General features: G+C 47.3%; 1 long non-coding RNA gene across 1 annotated transcript in view; it reads left to right on the top strand.

The window, feature by feature from the left end:
• Positions 1-9,956, top strand: part of LOC138845845 (uncharacterized) — a 93,304-nt gene extending 83,348 nt beyond the window's left edge. The window contains exon 3 of the long non-coding RNA XR_011383034.1: positions 9,737-9,956. This is a non-coding gene — a long non-coding RNA (uncharacterized lncRNA). The remainder of the gene's footprint in view (positions 1-9,736) is intronic.
• The last annotated feature ends 10,004 nt before the right edge of the window (positions 9,957-19,960 follow it).

The raw sequence follows: 19,960 nt of genomic DNA, 5'->3' as shown, positions 1-19,960 counted from the left end.
GTGAGGTCCAGGGTGGGGCCGGCCCTGTGGTGCAGTGGGTTGAGCTGCTGCCTGCAACACCAGCATCCCAAATGAGTCCTGGCTGCTCCACTTTCGGTCCAGCTCCCTACGAACACACCTGGAAAAGCAGCAGAAGATGGCCCAAGTGCTTGGTCCCCTGCCACCCACCTGGGAGACCTGGAAGAAGCTCCTGGCTCCTGGCCCAGCCTGGAAGAAGCTCTTTGGCCTGGCCCAGCCCTGGCTGTTGCTGCCATTTGGGAGTGAACCAGTGGATGGAATGATCCTGTCTTTCTCTTTCTCTCTCTCTCTTTTATAAATAAAAAGAAGTGAGGTGCAATGGTGAGGCAGTAACCAACCCTCTTACCATTCCTTGCTTTTTCGTGTGGAGCTCCCTAGAAGTGCAGCTTGGGGGCCAGCGCCTGTGGCTCTGGCATCCCATGAGAGCCAGTTCGAGTCCTGGCTGCTCCACTTCAATCCAGCGCCCTGTTAATGTTCCTGGGAAAGCAGTGGAAGATGACCCAAGTGCTTGGGCTCCTATACCTGTGTGGGAGACTTGGAGGAAGCTCCTGGCTCCTGGCTTCAGATCAGCCCAGCTCTGGCTGTTTTGGCCATTTGGGAAATGTACCAGCAGATAGAAGACCTTTTACACTCTAACTCCTTCTCTCTGCCCGTAATTGTACCTCTCAAATAAAAAAAAAAATAGAAATGCAGTTGCCAGGCACCAAGACTGGATGTCAATCTGGTGATTTGCACTGGGGTCTGCATTTTAATAATCTCACTGCAAGGGGACCCAAAGAACATTTTGAGAAAGTACTGTCCATTGGGTGGGTGATGCTCCAATTCTAAGTCTAGTGCCTTAGGGGAATTGATCAGGTTCAAGTTCCCCTAAAGTAAGCCATGGTTTAGCTGTTATCAACATTGTACTCCAGGCCAGGGCGGAACATGTGACTAAGGTAACAGAATGTTGAAGTTGACTTTATTGAGGCATTACGACTTCTTTCCTGCCTCTGCACCTGCTGCCTCTTGTGCCTTCCGCATTCATCTCGTAGGTGCTTAGAGTCAGGGGTGTGACTTGCAGCGTGTCCCCTTTGTCCGGGACACTGTTTCTTAACACAATTCTGTTCATGTGTTGATGCTGTCCAGAGCTACTAAAGAAGAGGAAGTCGGAACTCTTGCTTCTTGTTGCCCACCATCCCCAGGTGAGGATGGGCAACATAGAAAAGGAATGTAAGTTTTGGAGTCCAAGCCCAGTTCCTTCATTGCTACACTGAACCAGGAAATGCTGGAAAAGTTACAAAACATCTCTGAAACCTCTTTTGTAACATGGAGGTGCTATCAGTTCATGCCTGCAGCTACTCCAGGGACTAGCAATAGTGTTCACACAAAGGATGCCAGGCAGCTGGCGCTCACACAACAGTAGACACTGTTGGATGAATGCTTGCTTTTCTGAAAAGGGGATTCTCCCCTGGTTCTCTGACGCCCCCTGCTGGGCAGTCCTGAAACTGGATGAAGCACTAGTCTGCACCACTGGCTTGAAACTGAGGATCCTGGGACACCCAGAGGCAGTGTATGAGGAAGAATCTGCAATGAAGGCCAGAGCCCGTCCAAGTGAAAGGAAACTCTTGGAAGGTGGAGAGCAGGGAAATCTGATAAGGGCAGAAGGTAGAGCCTGGACAACTTTTCTCACTAATAATCCATTATTATCATCATTTCTGCTGATATTTACATGTCCAGAATTTTCATACGTTAATCTTTTACTAAAAATTCTCTTAAGCACAGGAGTAAATCTAAATGCCCAAAGCACAAGGAAACAAAGGGGGGAGGGTAAATAGATTAATTGGAGGTCATCAAAATGAAATATTTCTGTTTTTTTTTTTTTTTTTTTTTTTAATGTTTTGAGAGGTAGAGTTACAGAGGGAGAGCCAAAGAGAAAGGTGTTCCATCTGCTGGTTCACTCCCCAAATGGCCTCAACAGCTGGGGCTGGGCCAATCTGATGCCAGGAATCAGAAGCTTCTTCCAGGTCTCCCACGTGGGTACAGGGGCCCAAGCACTTGGGCCATCTTCTACCGGTTTGGCAGGCCATAGCAGAGAGCTGGATCAGAAGAGGAGCAGCCGGAACTCGAACTGGCACCTACCTGGGATGCTGGTGCCACAGGTGAAGACTTAACCCAATACACCACAGCACCTGCCCCAAGATGTTTCTGTTTGAAAGAACACTTACCAGTTAAGTGAAAACACAGTTCCCAAGGGAAAAAATTGCATATCACAAATATGATTATAGACCTGTATCTAGAATATATAAAGAACTCTTACAACTCAATAATAAAAAGACAAACAGCTCAGTTAAAAAAATGTGCAAATGATCAGAATAGACATTCCTCCGAAGAAGATACACAGTGATCCTGTGGCATGTGAAAAGATGTGAGACATCGTTAATTATTAGGGAAATAATAAAAACCATGGGTCAGGTGTTGTGAAACAGGCTAAGCTGCCTCTTGGGTCACATTCCATATCAAAGGGCTGCTTCAAGTCCCAGCTCTTCAATTCTGATCCAGCTCCCTGCTAATGTGCATCCTGGAAGGCATCCGATGATGGCTCAAGTATTCGAGCCCCTGCCACCCAGGGGAGAGACCTAGATGGAGTTCTGGGTTCCTGGCTTTGACCTGGCCCGACCCTGGCTGTTGCAGGCATTTGGGGAGTGAACCAGCACATAGAAGTCTTTAGGGCTGGCGCTGTGGCTCAACAGGCTAATCCTCCACCTTGCAGCACTGGCACACCGGGTTCTAGTCCCAGTCAGGGCGCCGGATTCTGTCCCGGTTGTCCCTCTTCCAGGCCAGCTCTCTGCTGTGGCCAGGGAGTGCAGTGGAGCATGGCCCAAGTACTTGGGCCCTACACCCCATGGGAGACCAGGAGAAGTACCTGGCTCCTGCCATCGGATCAGCGCAGTGCGCCAGCTGCAGCGCGCCAGCCGCAGCGGCCATTGGAGGGTGAACCAACGGCAAAGGAAGACCTTTCTCTCTGTCTCTCTCTCTCACTGTCCATTCTGCCTGTCAAAAAAAGCAAAAACAAAACAAAAAAACAAACAAAAAAAATTCTTTAAATGTGTGTGTTTTATGCCTGTGAATTATTCTGTCCATAAAGATAGTGAGAATGAAAGTTTAAAATATCCTATGAAGAAGGTTATGCCTGAGGGTAGCCAGGCAATGTTTGAGCTAGGGAGGGAGCCAAGATTCAAAAGCTGATTGTCAACACTAGAACCTGGGATAATGACTCCTAATTTTCCAACATTTTTTTTTCTTTTTAAATTTATTTATTTGAAAGTCAGAGTTACACACAGAGAGAGAGAGAGGTCTTTCAACTATTAGTTCACTCCCAGGATGGCCACAATGGCCGGAGCTGCACCAATCCGAAGCTAGGAGCCAGGAGCTTCTTCTGGGTTTCCCACACGGGAGCAGGGGCCCAAGCACTTGGCCATCTTCTATAGCTTTCCCAGGCCATAGCAGAGAGCTGGGTGGAAGTACAGCAGCTGGAACTCAAACCAGCACCCATATGGGATGCAGGCACTGCAGGCGGTGGCTTTACCCGCTACACCACAGTGCTGCCCCCTTTTTTTTTAAATTTATTTTTATTTTATTTTATTTTAAGTGCTGCCCTATAAGGTATAGCCTGAGATGTGAGAGTGAAGTACAGAGGCCTGGGTCATGGACTCTGCAGCAAGGGCCTAAGGGTCAGGGCTGGCTTCTGAGAAACCTGGTTCTGACATGGATTTGGTTCCCTGGCTGCTGAGGCTTTGAGGAGACAGACTGCTCTGTAGGGCACAGGGACATGCTGAGTCCGGATGCTCTGACATTTCGTTGTGTTTGAGCATCTTGCAACATGACTGAATCAAAAACTGAGCGTGGCAGCCTGGGGATTTTGTGAGGGGTGTGATGAGGGTGCAGCACGTGGTGATTACTTGCGGAGTTTGGCAAGCTGGCGTTGTTGATAGTCATGGACAATTTTACATAAATATATAGCAGTATCTGATAAACTTGCTATAAATCTCTTCAGAACCCCCTTGTTTCAGGGAGAAAATATTTCTTTAAAATATTTTTACATTTATTTATTTCAGAGGCAGACAGAGACATACAGAGAGCGATTTTCTGTCTGTTGGTTCTTTGCCCTAAATACCTGCAAATACTGCCAAGGCTGGGTCAGGCCGGAGCCAGGAGCCAGGAGCTCAGCCTGGATCTCCCACGGGGTAGAAGCGACCCATCCACTTGCTGCATCACACCGCCTCCCAGTATGCATGTAGCAGAAAGCTGGAAGCAGGAACCAGAGTGAGGCATCAAGCCCAGGTACTTTCGTGTGGTATGAGGACGCCTTAACTGCTAAGGCTTACACTGGTCCCAGTAGTTCTCTCTTAAAGGAAGAAAAGGGGCCAGTGTTGTTATGCAGAGTTTTAAACCATGGCTTTGCCATGCTGGCATCCCATCCCATACTGGGGCACCAGCTGGAGTTCGGGCTGCTCGGTGTCCCATACAGCTCCCTGCTAATGCACCTGGGAAGACAGCAGATGGCCCAAGTGCATGAGCCCCTGCTACCCACATGGGAGACCCAGATGGAGTTCCTGGCTCCTGGCTTTTCCTTGCTCGGCCTTAGCCTGTGTGGCCATTTGGGGAGTGAACCAGAGGATGGAAGATATCTCTCTCTCTCTCTCTCTCTCTCTCTCTCTCTCTCTCTCTCTCTTCTCTCTCCCACACCCCCCACACCCCCTTAATTCTGCCTTTCAAATAAATAAATCCTCAAAGGAAGAAAAATCAGTTGGACTTTGGTTTTCTAGTTTCTGACCATCACCATTTTAGAAAACATAGAAACAAACCCAGGCTTAAAGTATACATCTCAGTTCAACAAATCACAAAGAATCATTGTTATTCATATCAGTTCCATTTTACCCTGTATACTGCAAGACAAATACAGATAACAAACTGTTCATTTCTACAGTAAATTTGTAGCAGTGCTGGAAATATTAATGGTCAAAAAATGTGTGAGTGTATTCTAGAAGCATAAATATAACATCTTTAGAAATGAAGATTGTGTTTGAGAGCCTATATATTTTAAATTAATTTTTTATAGCTAGGACAGAATATTTTTTTTCTCCATTGAGTTTTCTTGCTATTCTCTAATCCTACTGGGCATAAGCTGTTCTATAGACTTCATTGTACTTTGTAATAAACACACACATCGAGAACATATCAAGTAAATATTTACTGACACACAATTCTGGAATTTTTTGAAGCCAACCTTTCTGTCCTGATCACCCTTTTGGCTGTCTTCAGGAAATACAACAGAGTGTTCTGCTGTTCCACTGGGAGGCTCCCACACGAGGCCGCTACTCTTGATTCTGAGAAAAAGAAGTAATTTGATCCACACAAGAAATTAGGTAGAAGCAATCTTGTTTTCAAATATGTTTTGTTTTGAAGTGTGTCCTAAAAACCTGAGTTGTTTCTCCAAAGAAGTGTTCAACCTGGCCAGCAAAAATAATGGGACATAGCAAATCTTCTTTCTTCCTGCTAAGTGGGTTTACTTAGAGTAAGGATTAAGGAACTATCTTGAACAAAAGTCAGGATATTTAAATTAATGATATGTGTGTGACAGTTTCCCCACACTGAAATGCCTTGTCTCTTTTTTATAAATCCAAACTTGTAGAGCTCCAATTCCTCCCTTTAGAAAATATTCAAATTCTCTTGGGATATCCAAAAATAAGCAAAAAAAAAAAAAAAAAAAAAAAGGTTTTTTTTTCTTCAATTCCACAGGATTTTACTTTTCTTCTTGTTACCATCTCCACTCTTGTAATTGCAGGGTTTGCTAAAAGTGAAAATTGATTGATTTTTCTAAAAAGAACACAGACATGGCAGTCACATGTCCCCAGGGAACTTTTGGTATACAAGGTCTAGAAGCCAGTGTGTGTTTTTCTTTTTTGCTGAACTCCTGGCAATGTCTGAGGCTTGTGGTAGGAGACTGAGGGCCATGGTTTCTAGTTTTTGAAGGGTTAATGTTAGGAGCTTAATCATATGTTTGATCATAGACCATTTAGGGTACTGACTCACCAAATGATTACATATGGATTGTAAAGGAGCAATGAAATCAAAGAAAGAAGGGGCTGGTGCTGTGGTACAGTGGGTTAAAGCCCTAGCCTGCAGTGCCAGCATCCTATATGGGCACTGGTTCAAGTCCCAGCTGTTCCTCTTCTGATCCAGCTCTCTGCTATGGCCTGGGAAAACAGCGGAAGATGGCCCAGGTCCTTAGGCCCCTGCACCCTCGTGGGAGACCTGGAAGAAGCTCCTGGCTCCTGGCTTCGGATCAGATCAGCTCTGGACGTTGCAGACATTTGGGGAATGAACCAGTGGAATGGAAGATTCTCTCTCTCTCTCTCTCTCTCTCTCTCTCTCTCTCGGGCTCTACCTCTTTCTGTAACTCTGTCTTTCAAATAATAAGAATAAAATAATTCTAAAAAGAAACCAAAGAAGATGTTGAAAAATCAAAGTGCTGGGCTTGACCTAATTCCCCACAAAAAAGGTGTCCCATGGCCTGGAGAGTGCTTTTGCATGTGGGCACCCATGAGTGGACAGCACAAGTAAGCAAAAGCTCCGGCTGAGGCAAAGAATTATTGAGGTCACCAAAGCTTGGAGTGACAATTCTGGGCTTAATCACCTCTCCCACAGATGTGAATGGAGGCAGGGGGTGGGGTGGGGTAACTGAATTGAAACCCAAGGAAGGCTGCTCAGTTTTTCTTGGATGTTCATTCATTGGGTGGCAGGGGAGGTGCTCCCTTTACTGGGAACTGTCAACTAAGTTTACCTGGTAGAGAGGCAGGGGCACCTGCACTGGCCACTGAGTTGCATCCAAAAGGAGCAGAGGGCAGTAAGCCTGGTGCATGGTGCTTTCTGGGGCATTAGCTTCCACTCTGAGACTATGGCCAGAGGCAAGTCCATCCCTTCCAATAATGGGGGCACTGCAGAGAGGAAAAGAAAGTGTTGGGGTTAAATAAAATCAGGAAATCATAGGGAATGGGCTTTGCCCCTTTCCACTAGAATGTCAACTGCATCAGAGCTGCAGAGGCTCCAGATGGGGTAGGAATCACAAAGGGAATAAAGGCTGATGTGTGAGAGCCACCTGGCCACTTGGTGAGGCCTCCTTAGGTGATTGCCCTTGGATAGTAAGCATTAGAGACCTTTTGTTTGGCTTTATTCATATGGGAAATCAGAAACTATCCACTTGTTCCAGTCCCAGACATACAGTATAGTTGGGTGTTGTGGAAGATAAAACTATATATTAAGATGAATTTTGGGGGGGGGGGGCAGTGCAGTGGTGTAGTGGGTAAAGCCACCACCTGCAGTGCCAGCATCCCCTCTGGGCATGTTTGAGTCCTGGCTGCTCCACTTTTGATCAAGCTCTCTGCTATGGCCTGGGAAAACAATAGAAGATGGCCCAAGTCCTTGGCCTCCTGCACCCACATGGGAGACCTAGAAGAAGCTCCTGGCTCCTGGCTTCAGATCTGTGGAGCTCCTGCCATTGTGGCCATTTGGGGATTGAACTAGTGGGTGGAAGACTGTCTTTCTCTCTCTCTCTCTGCCTCTGCTCTCTGTAACTCTGTCTTTCAGATAAATAAATCTTTTAACAAAAAAAAATGATGGCTTTTGCTAACAAGCCTTGTGACCAGAAAATTGCCTCTCTGTGTCTGTTTTGTTCTTTAAGGAATTTGTGTAAAAATAAATGAGAAAGGCCGGCACTGCAGCTCACTAGGCTAATCCTCTGCCTGCGGCACTGGTACTCCACGTTCTTGTCCCTGTCGGGGCGCCGGTTCTGTCCCAGTTGCTCCCCTTCCAGTCCAGCTCTCTGCTGTGGCCCAGGAAGGCAGTGGAGGATGGCCCAGGTGCTTGGGCCCTGCACCCACATGGGAAACCAGGAGGAAGCGCCTGGCTCCTGGCTTCAGATCGGCGCAGCGTGCCTTCCGTAGAGGCTCTTTGGGGGGTGAACCAACAGAAAAGGAAGACCTTTCTCTCTGTCTCTCTCACTAACTCTGCCTGTCAAAAAAAAAAAAAAATGAGAAAGCAATTCCAAATGACAGAGTTCCACTCAAATGCATGATCATTACAGTTGTGGTAGCTCTGTGAGCTGGACGGAGGGGATCTTTGATAACCTTCAGACTTCCCGAGCTATTTCAACAGGAATATTCATTACGAATCTTAGTATCTGATGCAAGATGGGATCTTGAATTAGAACCTGAATGGAAACACTTTGATGCCACCGCTGCTACAGCATTATTCGCTGAAGCCCCCTCCCAAAGTATAAGAGCCAGGAAGACGATGGGTAGATTGAGGAAGCAGTGGGAGCTGAGAAACTACTGATGAAGCATGTGTGTAGGGTCCTGGTGCACATTCCTTTCAGACAAGGTCAAGAACGGAGGACTCTGTCCTGCACCTCTGTATGCTAAATGGTAGTATCTAGAATAACCAGACTGGTCTTGGACTTCTAGAAATGACAGTGTATTGAAGACTAAGCCTCCCCCTGGGTGTGTCTAGCAATACTAGACAAATGAATGTTGTAGTTAAGACATTGGGTGAACTGCAAAGGCAAAGGAAAACCAAAGCAGGCAGATCCCAGACAGATGGGATGTCCCTAAAGTGTGTGTGTGCTGCAAAGTAGCTGGGAAGCCAAATGGAGCTCTGAGCTGTCTCCTAAGGAAAGGGGACCAATACAGGATCTCTAGGTCCAGCAGAGCTGGTGGGGGTGGAGGTGGAGTGCAGTGTTGGGAACATTCACAACTTCTAGCAGAAGGGGCTGTACCTCAGCAATAAGGGCAAGTTGTAAAAGTACCTGAGAAGCCGGTGCTGTGGCATAGGGGGTTAAGCCACTGCCTGCAGTGCCGGTATCCCATATGGGTGCTGGTTCGAGACCCGGCTTCTCCACTTTTGATCCAGCTCTCTGCTATGGCCTGGGAAAGTAGTGGAAGATGGCCCAGGTCCTTGGACCCCTGCACTTGCGTGGGAGACCCAGAAGTGGCTCCTGGCTCCTGGCTTCAGATTGGCGCAGCTCTGGCCATTGCAGCCATTTGGGGAGTGAACCAGTGGATGGAAGACCGACCTCCCTCCCTCCCTCTCTCCCTCCCTCCTTCCCTCTCTCTGCCTCTCCTTCTCTTTCTGCGTAACTCTTTCAAATAAATAAATAAATAAATCTTTCTAAAAAGGTATCTGAAAGACTGAAACTCTGCTTTGAAAAGTTCAAGCCCAGATTGGATTATGTTGAGTGCTGGTACTCTGACTGGCTAGCCTTGCTCCTCTGACCAAAAATGGTAAAAAAAAAAAAAAAAAAAAAAAAAAAAAAAAAAAAAAAAAGAAAGAAAGAAAGAAAGAAAGAAAAAAATCTTGGGAAGAATGTGACATCACATGGAATCTGTCATTCAATTTATTTTATTATGTAAGAAAATAGAAACAAAGGAAGAAAAAGATATTAGAAATCAATCCACAACAGTTCACTTACTGGAGTTTTCAGGCATGGGGTTAAAAATGACTACAGGTGTTATTTCAGTAAAATAGTTAAGATGAGAAACTAACCTTTGTGAAAATAGTAAGATGGAAATTCAAGCACAAAAAATAGAATATTTTAAAAATCTTAATAAGACAATGATTTCCCCAAATTTCATGTTTATCTGCTAATTTAATAATATTTGTTGGGGTATGTGTTTTGGTGCAGTGGCTTGAACTGCTGCTTGGAAAATCTGCATCCCATATTGGAGTGAAGTTGGAGTCCTGGCTCTTGATGCTTCCAATCTAGCTTCCTGTTGGTGACTCCTGGGAGGCAGAAGAGAATGGCTCAAGTATTTGGCCGCCGCAAACCACATGGGAGACCCAGATGGGTTTCTGGCCTTGCCTAGTCCTGGCTGTTGGAGCTGCTTGGTGAGTGAATCAATGGATAGAATATTCTCTCTCTCTCTTTCAAGTATGTAAAAATATTTGATGGATCCAAGCTTTTTGTAGTTACAAGGATTAATTTATGTTTGACTCTCAAAGTCATTTTTGAGCTTAATTAACTTCATGAAAATGCTGGCTAGCATGTTCATTTTTTTTAAAAAAAGAATAAATTATGGAAAATGGTATTGTAAAGATTTTATATATCTCTAAATGTCATCATCAAATCTTTGTAACAGTGTAAAGCTGAGAGTGTGTATTTTCAGATCAGAAGCTTAAGTCAATCATTATATAATTAGTGCAAAAGCAAAAAATCTGAGAATTCTGTAGGCAAGATTACTTTAAAATCATGTAAAACCCTCTATAACTCTCATTAAGCCTTATTTTATGTCAATAAACTCATTTCTTCCAGCTAAAGGATTTATTTAACCTGTTAAATATATTTGAAAGGAGTTCGTATAACTTCATAATATTTTAATTTTATTTCTTAGTTTTCAATTTTTTAAAATAAAAAAAATTAATAGTAGTGTTTGAAAGTCTCACATATTAAGTAAAAATTTCAAATGATAGAATTGAAATTCAGCAGTAGTGTTCAACAGTCTCAAATATCAAATTAAGGGGCCGGCGCTGTGGCGCAGTGGGTTAACGCCCTGGTCTGAAACGCCGGCATTCCATATGGACGCTAGATCTGGTCGTGGCTGCTCCTCTTCCGATCCAGCTCTTTTCTGTGGCCTGGGAAAGCAGTAGAAGATGGCCCAAATCCTTGGGCCCCTGCACCCAAGTGGGAGACCTGGAAGACGCTCCTGGCTCCTGGCTTCGGATTGGCACAGCTCCGGCCATTGCGGCCAATTGGGGAGTGAACCATTGGATGGAAGATTCTCTCTCTCTCTCTCTCTGCCTCTCCTCTCTGTGTAGCTCTGACTATCAAATAAGTAAATAAATTTTTAAAAAATCACACTACAAAAAATTCAGTAATTTCAACTCATTTCCTTGAGAGTCAACTTACCTCCTTTCACAGGATAAGATAAACGAAGTCTTCTTCCGGTTATTGAGCATTTTATAAAATAGTCTGCCAATAATGGGATTACTCTTAATTTTATGAATAAAAATAAGAACATCTGTTGCTTACTGAGTCTTTCACTATAATTCTAAGTAATTAATTGTCAGGAATAATATGAATTTCTAAAACATTTGGTGCTCCATTTTTTTTTTTGACAAGCAGAGTGGACAGTGAGAGAGAGAGACAGAGAGAAATGGTGCTCCATTTTTAAACCTACTGTAAACCTATGTTGCTATAAACCAATCATAGTTGCAGCTTCATCTTTTGAATAAGCAATAATAATAGAAAAGTTAACACTTTTTCCATTTATTGTTGAGTTTCAAATATAGACAACTCTTTTATATAATGAATAAACTCTTGTATTTTTTAAACATCTATTTTTATTTATTTGAGATACAGAGTTACAGAGTCAGAGACTGGGGTGGGGTGGGGTTTTCCATCTGCTGGTTCACTCCCCAAATGACTGAGTTTCTGTCTGACCCAGGGCCAGACATTGTGGGCATTTGGGGAATGAGCTACTGTATGGGAAATTTCTCTCTCTCTTTCTGCCTTTCAAATAACATAAAATACAGATTAGGAACACATACAATGGGTATGCCACAGCCCAGCAATGGGGAAAAAAAATCCATCAAGACTAGAGAATGTTAGAAAATAAAATGACCTCTCTCTTTGGGTCTGGATCCAGAAAAATACTACTTTGTTTCCTAGACTGCCCCTAAATTATTTAATATATGTAGCCTTACCTGTAAAGCTGTCAGATACACATGAAAATACTACAACATTTAAATTTAGAGGAAAGATGTGGGCTAAGAGTGAAACATAAGAGGATGATCAGAAACCAGTGATATATTTTAAATGTCAGGGTTCTATCAGAGCAGCTTCTGCAGCAAACAGAGGCAATAAAATCTTCTGTTCAAATCCATTCTCAGGGAGTGCAGTCCCAGGGAAGTGGAAGTAAGGAAATAGGAATGAAACTGAGAAGGAACCAGGGCAAGTACAAGCGCTATAGAGTTGGCTGCCATTAGCTTTCCAGGCAACTGTCTCACAAGACCATTTTTGGAGAGGCCACATGAACAGAATTTCTGGAAAGTCTTTCTGGGGACAGCAAAGAGAAGAATTTATCTGGAAGCCACCATTTCCTACTGGTCAAAGATCTACCCATCAGGGGGATAACTTCACAGGAAATAATTCCATATTCCCAGGTGCATACAGTTGGTCATTAAGAGTCTACAGCTTCTCATGCCCTCACAGCAGTGGAGAGGAGACGCTGGGGAGGAGGAAGAGGCGGGGCACTATGGGTTTGTGCCATGGAAACTGGGCAAAAACAAGTGGCCGAGGACCCAGGAGGTGGGAGTCCCTGAGTGGATCTAAGGAAGTGAGTGTGAGACTCTTGCCTGGGCAGCCCAGTGTTGGAATGCCTGGCCCCTAAAATAACTCACCCGCCCATAGGGAATCGATGAGGCTCCCTTTTTTGCTTCCTTTTAGGCACCAGGACACATACAGATCCTCCTCCTCCTTGAGCAGATGAGGACCCAAGTTCCTTGGTAAACCTGTAAGATAGATTTGATAGAAAGTAACTGACAGGTTCAACCAACAAATCAAGGAAATGTACTAGTTCAGATAAGAGGAAGTCCAGGTGGTGGTGGTTCCAACGGCTTAGTCATGCTTAAACTTCCAACTTTGAAGTGATCTACCACCTGCCCAGATAGATTTATTTGCCTCCCTCCCTGCCTTCCTCCCTGCCTTCCTCCCTCCCTCCCCCTAGCTTGCTCACTTTCCCTCCCTCCCTCTCTTCCTTCCTTCCTTCCTTCCTTCCTTCCTTCCTTCCTTCCTTCCTTCCTTCCTTCCTTCCTTTTTTTGTACAATGAAATAGTCATATGTAGTATGTTCCAACATCATTAATTTTTCTGAGTTCCCTTTACGTGCCAGCTTCAGCACTCTGCAGTATAGAAGCCAACTGCTTTGTCAGCTATTTCACACTACCTATGAAAAGTTGCCAATTTCTCAGCTAGAAAAATTAGTGGGATTCTTATTTATTTCTTCTCCATCTCTGGCACCTGAACAAATCAAAAATTTCCTGTTCCCTTATGTACTGTAGCTCCTCTTCCTTAATCATGTTTTGTAGTTTTAGGATTTCTGCTTGCTAGCAAAGCCAACATGGCTAACTGAAGCAGAAGTTCATCTATTGAACAGGTACCTAGGCTGACAGAATCTATGGACAAGAGGGTAAACAACTCGAGCAGAAACCAGAACAGGATAGGCAGAGTCCACATTGCTGTTGGCAGCACAGTCACTCTACAGCTGGATCTATCATCCCTGGCTCAGTGCACCTGCCCTGCCCAGCCCTGGCATACAACCTCACCCATCCGTTTGGTGATGACTTCTCATCACAGGTCTTTGCTGAAAATCACAGACAATTAATGGTACTTGAATTTCAGAAGTGGAGACTGTTATAAATGACTTGTTTCAGTTATTATCCCTAAAGACCTGGTTTTTCAAATAATGTATTTAAAAACGCTGTCCAATAGCAAATTTAATTATTATGCAGTCTAGATTTCTCTGTTGGAGCTTCACTATAAATGACTGATGTTGTCTCCCCATTGGTTTTACTTCAGTTTTAGTCAAAAATATCAGGTAATTTAAATTTTCTGACAGACTATTTGCTATGGTTTTTGGCAGCTAAAGGAATAAGCGTATTCAGCATGCATAGCTTGAAATTAATTGTAATTAAATCAAATCAGCTAACATCTCTAGGTACTCAGCCAGAGAGAAAGTGACTTAACCACTTATTAGATTGTATTTGTTATTTTGTGACATTGTGCTGATGGACACCCTGAGAAATCCAAGATGAGATATGTAATGTAATAAACCTCACGTGATTATCCACAGAGCAAAATCTACTTTTATCTAAGCTGTCCAGATTTTTTAGTACCAGCTAAGGAGGTGGCTTGTGTTATCCATGCTAGTGTGATTATAGATAGGTAAAAAAGGGGGCTCATTTCAGCCTGGAGGGTCTCTCTTCCAAGGAACCCCCAAACTGTGACTACATTTTATGTATGTTTTTGATGTATTTAGTTAAATACTCATTCAGAAAACTTAATTTTGCAACTCACAAAAAGCTCATAAACTCCTAAATTCATTAAGTATCATAATTGTTCTGCCCCCTTACACATTTCTCTCTCCTCAAGTCTTTGAAAATAGGATGCATAATCATGATACTTGGAAATTTTATTTTTCAAAGATTTATTTATTTTAAAGAGTTACGGGGGGCGGGGAGAGGGAGAGAAAGATGTTTCATCTGCCAATCCAATTCCTGGATGGCCAAAATGGCCAGGGCTGGGCCAGGACAAAGCCAGGAGATAGGAGCTGTCTCCAGGTCTCCCACATGGATGCAGGGGCCCAAACACTTGGCCCATTCTTTGCAGCTTTACCAAGTGCATCAGCAGGAAGCTGGATTGGAAGTGGAGCAGCCAGGACATGAACTGCTGCCCATGTGGGATGCTGCCTTTGTAGGTGGCAGCTTTACCTGCTATGCCGCAATGCTTGCCCCATCACATTCCATAACTTCTAATGTCATTCTTTATGTTAACATGACAGGCTGGCCCTTTTACTTTCTTGATCCTTGAGTCTCTCCTTTAATACAGTGAATGGTTCCTGAATCCCATCAGTCCCGCTGAGTTCAGGGCCCATCCATAAGTCAGAGAGTGGACATAGATGCCACATGGACAGGGATCATGGCAGGTCACACCAGGAGAGGAAGCCACAGCCATGGGCACACAGAGGGATAGTGAATGTTTGCTCAAAGATGAGTGAATGAATGAGAGAAGAATGAAAGCAAGAGAAGCAGTCCTGGGTGGGGTCACAGGGCTCCCAGCACAGAGTGCACCCCAGTCTATCCCACATTAAGCCCCTTCTACTGGGGGGAGAAGGGATGTCACACTGCACCTGCTCCACTTCCCCTCCAATCATACAGAACATTCCTGGGTCAGCAGAAGGATGAGACCCCCCTAGGGAGGGCCTTCCTTGTCCCTGGGCCCCAGAGGACCTCCAAACTGCTGCTACGTGGCTGTTCATGGGCAAATGTTACAGGGCAAGATTCCCACATCTGTTCTTAGGGAGTGCAATGCACAGCTGAACAAGAAAGCCTGGCTGTCTCCCATTTCTCTGATGGGGAAACTGAGGCTCAGAGTCTTGTCTGGGGTCAGCATCTGGAACGAGAATGGGCATGACTGTGACTGTCTCTCTGATTCTGTACCCTGAACTCAAGGCCCTGCTCTGGGCTCCATGGGACTCGGGGTCCCAGCGTCCTTCAGGGGTTGTACCCTCCTGGCCTGCAGCCTTCTGAGAAGTCAGGAGTTAGAGGCACCCCCATCTCAGGCTGTGTGTCCATCCTGCTCTGGCCCTCAGCTCTCTTGGTATGGGAACAGCCCATGCATGTCAGGACCAGGAGTTCCGGGAACTGCAGGCCACAGAAACCTCTCCCAAGGCATCTGGGTGCAGCCTCATTATCAAGGGAGTCCCAGGGTTTATGGCAGTTTCTTGTCTTCAACCTGGCTCTGCTGCTAAGTAGACTGCAGAGAGCAGGGCCTCTAGCCTCCGTGGGGACCTCACACGCCCATGTCACTGAGTGGTCAGGACACAGTGAGAGTCCCACATGAGGACAGAGGCCTGCAGGGGCTCAGCCCCCTCAGCTGTTTATACTCACATCTCCCCACAACAGCCCAGGGCTCTCATCTCTCTGGCCCCTGCCTCCTCTGTCCCCTGTGCTGGGGCAGTCCGCCTCTTTTGGACCCTACAGTTCATCAGGGAATCAGGGTGCACCACTAGTCATGGTGAGATGACCCTCAGCTCAGCTTCCTGGGGGTGGGCTCCAGCCATTAGACCCCAGGACCTGGAACTAGACATGACCATGAGCTCATGACCTTGTGATGGGGACATCGGCTGTCCTGAGTGGTGTACACTCCACTCTGTGCATTCCCAGTGCCGGGGAGCACAGGTCTCTGGGGCTGTCCAAGCCAAGGCAGCCAAACTGAGCTGCCTGGGACTCTGCAGGGGAGGTGCACCCACTGCCACCCACTCCCTCCAGTTGGCCTGACCTGGGCTCCAGGCTGATGGGTGTTCGGGTGCACAGGCATCAGGTGATCTGGGACATTTTCCAGAGGGACAGTCATGGGGCCAGTGCTGTCACTGGGTGTGATCCAGGCCATTCCCAGGAATACACACAGGTCAGCATTCCAGTGCCCCAGCTTCCTCCTCCACAGGCATCCCTCAGCCCTAGTGGATCAGCTGAGAAGCCCATTAAGAAAATCCCTGTGGCTATAATCTCTTGATGAAATTCATAGCCTTCATACTCCCTCCTAGCTTTCTGTGATGTCCTTGTGTGCCCACAGGCCACACAGTCTGGCTCATGCTGGGGAGGGGAGTCCTCATGTGGGATCAGCACAGCCGTGACCTGGGTGGGGCCTCCCTCTCAGGGGGTTCCTCATCTGCAAATGGGGAGTGACAGCAGTGCTTCCCCATGGCTGAGATACGGGGCCCAGTGCACCTGGCCAGGGGCCCAGAAATCGCAGGAGCTCAGGGAAAGAGCAGTCACTGTCCTTGGGGACATCCTCTGTGTCTCCATCTTCCCAGCCATGACCAACCCATCTCATCTGCACACCAGACAGTCTGGATCACATGGGGTCCTGGACAAGGCTCCCCTGTCTCCTGTGTTGTGAGCAAACCCCTGCTCTGCTTCTCTGCCAGTGACCCATTGTTGAGCACAGGGACAGAGACTGTGACAGCTTCTGTGTGGCCCATGGCTCTGAGGCTGTGCCCTAAGAACCACCTACCCTCTCCCTGTGCGCCCCTCATCCCAGAAGCTGGGGGGCTCCCAGTGTGTGCAGGGAGGTGCAGTGCATCGCATTCCCTGTACCAGTGATGGCTGTGGGCCGGGCTGCCATCCCATTTCACAGATGAGGACATTGAGGCTGCAGTGAAAACATCCACTGCAGGTCAGTTCTGTGTGACCTTAGAGCCCACGTCTACGACCATGAGGAGGTGCTGCCCCATCCATGACAGTGTCCCCATGTTCATTGCTTTCCTTGGCCTTCCCATTATTTGCTGCTCTTTGTCCAAAAAGGCAACCCTGGCTCTGCCCCTGGGAGGTGTCAGTGTCGTCTCCAGAGGATCCAGAGCCTTGGCATTGGGGCCACTGTGCAGTGAGAGTGGGGAGGGGAGGGCAGGGCCTGGGGAGTTTGCACAGTGCAAATTGTACATACACACTGGGTAAGGAATTAAATTTTATTATAGTACAGGGACAATAAGGTGGAGAAAAGGAACACAATGGGGAGGAGTAAAGAGAAATACAGGATCACGGGGATGGGGAAGGACAGGTGTGGCACTGGGGCTGAAGCAGAAGGGACTGCAGGAGCTGGGGCTGAGGCCGGGGCCAGTGCTGTGTCTGGTGCACCCTGCTCGATCCCTGGGGACACGGCTGTCCCCCGCGCATCCTTGTGCCAGTGCTCCTCCTTGGAGGGCCAGCACTGCTCCAGCAGGAATGTTGCTTGAAGGTCAGTGGTCTGTTCCGCTCCAGCCGTGAAGTCAGGTGCTGGGCCCGGCCCTTGCCTTGCTTCACTTCCAGCACAGGTGGAGCCGTCCTCAGGCCCCACTGTCCCGGCTGTGAGATGGGCATTTATGGAACCCCTGGGCTCTCTCTGGGCAACGGTTACCAACAGTAAGTGACTGAGCGGGACCTCAGGTGGTTTGTGCATGCTGGGGAACACCTGTGATGGTAGCTTCAAAGCTGTGGGCATGTTTGACCTCTGCCCCACCACACAGAGCTCATCAGTTTTAGGCAACTGATGCAGGTCTGGGCTGCTGGCGATCCCCAGCCTGCTGTGCTGCTCCAGGGGCGAGGCTGACTTGTCCTGGACCTGGGGGACAAGAGCGAGAATGGCAGGGAAGAGGCAGTCCCAGAGATCCCTCCACAGCCAGCAGCTCTGGGCCTCAGGCTGCCCCCACCTCTGAACTCCAACCTCCCTCCTCCAAGGGTGAAGAGGCCCCGTTCCCCCACACCCAGGGCCCATGAGGTCCCAGTGGTGTCCTGGCCAGCAGAGACCTGCCCTGGCTACCAGACTCACCCTGGCCTTTTTCTGTTTTAAGCGCCAGGTACGTCGGGGGTGAGGGTTGGCCCAATGTTCCCACCACTGGGCAAGGCGCCCACAGCAGGGTTTCTTGGGGCCTGGGCTTCGGCATCGCGGGATGCAACACAGGAACATCTTCTTATGAGACTCTTATCCAAGTGAGCTGGCTCAGGCTCAACTCTGGAATGTGGGGGTGGTTGCCGGGGCAGCCAGTTCAACAGGTCATCACCAACATAGTGAGGTCACTTCCTGTGGCTCCTAAGCTCAGCCCCCTCCTCACACAAAATATCCCCAAATTCTCAGTGGGCACTACCTATTCCACTACCCCATGCCATGTGCCCACTGTCCACAGTTGCACCAACACAGGCAGCACCTGCCACAGGGCTGGCCTGGTGGCAGACAGTGTCACCTGGCTCAGACCTGCTCTCTCATCCTTGTACAAGTTTGATCCTGCACAGATCATTGTCCCTCTCTGGACATTCTCAGTCTCTCTTCTTGTCTCTGGGGATCATTCTAGCATCTGCTTGAAGGGATGCCATCAGTGCTGTAGTGCCAAGGAACCCCTAAGCCTGGCATCACCTGTATGACGCAAACACCCTAGATGTGGGAGATCCCAAGAAGGGCTGGACAAGGAATGGGGCATGCTTAGAGTTCTAGGAAAAGGAGGGGCTTCCCTGGCCTCTCCTGCCACATCTTAGGCACTCCATAGGTCTGGCTGTGGCATAACAGGAAATCTGATTCTCATGCCATGGTTGTCCTTTCTCTCTCTCTCTCTCTCTCTCTCTCTCTCTCTCTCTAAGTTTATTTGAAAGAGGGAGAGAGGGAGAGGGAGAGACACAGAGCATTGTGTTACATCTGCTGGTTCACCCCTCCCCCATAAAAGGTTGTCATTCCAAAGTGAGCCTGGCAGAACTCCATCTGCATCTCTCCCATGGGTTGCAGGAGCCCACATATGGGGACAGTTTTCCACTGCTTTCCCAGTTGTCTGAGCAGGGAGCTGGGATGGAAGTGGGGAACCAGTGCTCAAACTTACACTGAGGTATGGGATGCTGGAGTTGCAGGTGATGACTTAACCTGCTGTTCCATGACACAGGCCCCAGGGAGACAATTTTACCTCCCCGTTTTTCTCTTACTCCTCACAAGTTTGTAATGCTCTTCTTTATGCTCCTTCTGCTAGAGGCTGAGCTATAGCCAACACTCCAGCAATGACAATGGTGACCTACGTGGGATGGTTCCTAGCCTAGGGTTGGGGCTTCTGGGAACTGGGAGTTCAGCAGTTGGCAGTGTCAGATTAAAGAATGCCAGGCAGCTTGTGGGTAACACTTGCTGCATCCTGGGTCAAGATGTCCATCACCAAGATCTGAGCAATGGTGGCAGCAGCACATCCAGGAGCACTTACTCTTGGGGACACTTACTCCATCCTGTGCCACTCAGGTGTGGCTTGGGACCTGGCCATCCTGAGTTGCTGATGCAGAGAGCTGCGAAGTGCATGGTCACCTGCACTCCTGTTTGTCTAGCATCTTACGGGAATCATGGCTGAGTCATTGGGGCAGCTCTGATAAGTGTCAAATATCCCAGACATGATTACGAAAACCGGAAGTTCAGCAACATATCACAATTGTGGAGGAGAAAGGGACAGCCTTTCCCAGGATGCCAGAATGCTGGTGTCAGGTTCTCCCCCGGGAGACAGAGGAGTGCAAAGCGAGAGGTCTGAGAAAGCCCTGAGCCTGGTCTCTGGGTTGCTGGGTCTGACCTTCCCTGCTTCACAGCATGGGGCCACTTTCTTCCGGGTTAGAGACCACTGCCTTCCATAGGTAGAAATTGA

Source organism: Oryctolagus cuniculus, chromosome 16, assembly GCF_964237555.1.
Source record: "Oryctolagus cuniculus chromosome 16, mOryCun1.1, whole genome shotgun sequence".
NCBI classification, from domain to species: Eukaryota; Metazoa; Chordata; class Mammalia; order Lagomorpha; family Leporidae; genus Oryctolagus; species Oryctolagus cuniculus.
The sequence above is the reverse complement of the archived record's forward strand: the minus strand, read 5'-3'. Positions and strand labels throughout refer to the sequence as shown.